This window comes from Mandrillus leucophaeus, unplaced genomic scaffold, assembly GCF_000951045.1.
Source record: "Mandrillus leucophaeus isolate KB7577 unplaced genomic scaffold, Mleu.le_1.0 Scaffold308, whole genome shotgun sequence".
Lineage (NCBI taxonomy): Eukaryota > Metazoa > Chordata > Mammalia > Primates > Cercopithecidae > Mandrillus > Mandrillus leucophaeus.
Window position 1 is genome coordinate 1,301,453 of NW_012103232.1, and position 2,229 is coordinate 1,303,681.

Below are 2,229 nucleotides of genomic sequence, written 5' to 3' on the forward strand. Positions count from 1 at the left end.
CTGTGAGCACCTGACTCTGAGTAGAATTGAGGCCCAGGGATTGTCATCTGCCTTGTTTATGAAATTATGCCAAGTCACAAGAAGAACGATGCACAAATGAAGTGTTTTGTATGTATGTGTTGAATGAGTGAACCCCAACCATTGGAGAAACTCCGTGAGCCTCTCCAGATGTCAGAGTGGGCCTGTGGCTCCTTTTTCAGCATGAAGGGACCCCTCTTCTGTCTGTATCAAGGAGAAAGTCCAGCCAGAAGGAAACTCAGACATCGTGTACCAATGCCATTGCAGACTTGCTTTCTATGTGCCTTTCCAAGCAGTAAGAGAGATGGGCCATTGTGGCAGAATGCTGAGAGCTGCTTCAGTGAGGGGGAAGAGAAAAGTAATAAACATGAATCACAGCACCCACAGCAGATTGTCCAGAGTTTTAGGCTCTAGGGACCCCTTTGTTTGCTGTGTCTTAGATCATTCAGTCCCTACAAGAACCCTGTGAGGTTCATCTTCTCATTACTCCCTATTCCAGAGGAGCCAACTGAGGCTCCAAGAGGTGCATCTTCAAGACACAGCCAGTACGGGACAGAGGCACCTCGGTGCCTTGGAGGGGATGGACACTCACCTTCTAACCAGTAGTTCCAAAAAGTGTGGCACGGTGATAAAGTCCCAGGAGGGACCCAGGCAGGTGGCATAGGAGGAGATGGGTTTAGTTAGAAAGGCTGGAACCAGGGACTCCAACAGCTTCTCCCTTGTGCTGGGCTGGAAAGTTGGCATCCTGCAGATCTCATTTTCATACTAGGAGGACAAGGAGGGACATGAGAGTCAGTGGTAACACCATGAACCACCAGAGGATCGAGATCTGGAGCTCACACCAGGAAGCATCAACCCTTCAGGGACTTGTGCATGTGGAGAACCTGGGTGCCCATGGTGAAAAGGGTTCTAGGCTTTCAAGGTAAAATTGCATGTGCGGATGGGGAAGGATAAAATGATTCATGCCTTTAAGGCATCAGCATGGTGAATGTGAGCTGTGAGGCAACAGCACCCTCTGTATCAACAGCCTGCATGAAGAGCATCATCCCTGCAATCCTCAAAAATCACCCTCATAGTGGAGAAGGGGAGATGTGGGGTTTTGGATGTGAGATGCTTGCTCAGCAGCACCCGGGTCAGAAGACAGCACCTTCCACAGGGAGGACTGGATGAATTCCCTCTAGGCCACCTGAGGCTCTGCTTCTTATATGGAAGGGAAGGGTCTGGGGAGGTCTCATCCCCTCCTTATTTTAGTGACAGCACACCGGACAAGATGCTCTAGAAAAACCCTTTGACTTAAAGGGATATGATTGTTTTTGTTCTTTAACATGAATGTGAGTCTGGAGAAACAGCTACGGCCATCCCAGCCCTGGCTAAGGGGAAAATGCCGGAAGACTCCAGGGTGGGAGGAAGCGCATCTGAAGGCCCAGGATCTGCCAGACAACTCGTGGAAGAGAAAACGCAGGCAGGTATTGAAAGCGGGAAAGGTTACGGAAATGTATGGTTTAAAGTGGAAATGAAACAAGGTGATTCTGTCTGCCACACAGACAGCAGATTGACAAAAAGTGAAGAACATGTTAGTATTCAGGGGAGGTTGTGTTCAAAGAAGCAGCTACGTTCAGAGGCTGCTGGTGACCCTGTGAGCAGCTGGAGCCCTTTTGGAAAGTCAACTGGCTACACCTGTTGAAACTTGCTATCTGCACATCCTTTCACCCAGATTTCCCTTTCCCCGGTGTGTGTCTTCCGCAGGGGATTTGTGTATTTTATGGGTTGAATTGTGTCCCCTCCCCCAAATGTAACTGTTTCTATTCTCAACCCCAGAGACTCAGAATGTGACTGTGTTTGGACACAGAGTTCTCCAAGAGGTAATTCAGGAGAAGTGAGTTCATTAGGGTGGCCCTTAAGTTAATAGGCCTGCGCTTCTTACAAGGAGAGGTGGTCAGCGCACAGAGAAATTCAAGAGAAGACCCTGTTCTGACTGAGATAGAAGTCAGCCATCTCCACGACAAGGAGAGAGACCCAGAGAAACCACCCTAGACTGACAGTTTGACATTGGGCTTCCAGTCTCCAGAATTGTGAGGAACCAGATTTCTGTGGTTAAGCCATTCAGTCAGCGTGCATGTTATGGCAGCCCTGGCAAACTGCTCCAGCCTATTAGGACACACATAGGATTATGCTCCCTGTAGAAAGGCTGCCTAGAAAGGGAATTTTATC

The 2,229-nt window shown here is 48.9% G+C and overlaps 1 protein-coding gene across 1 annotated transcript in view; it reads left to right on the plus strand.

Annotated features, from left to right (window-relative positions):
• The window catches only part of LOC105544779 (Ig heavy chain Mem5-like), a 160,746-nt gene that overhangs the window by 112,743 nt on the left and 45,774 nt on the right, over positions 1–2,229 (plus strand).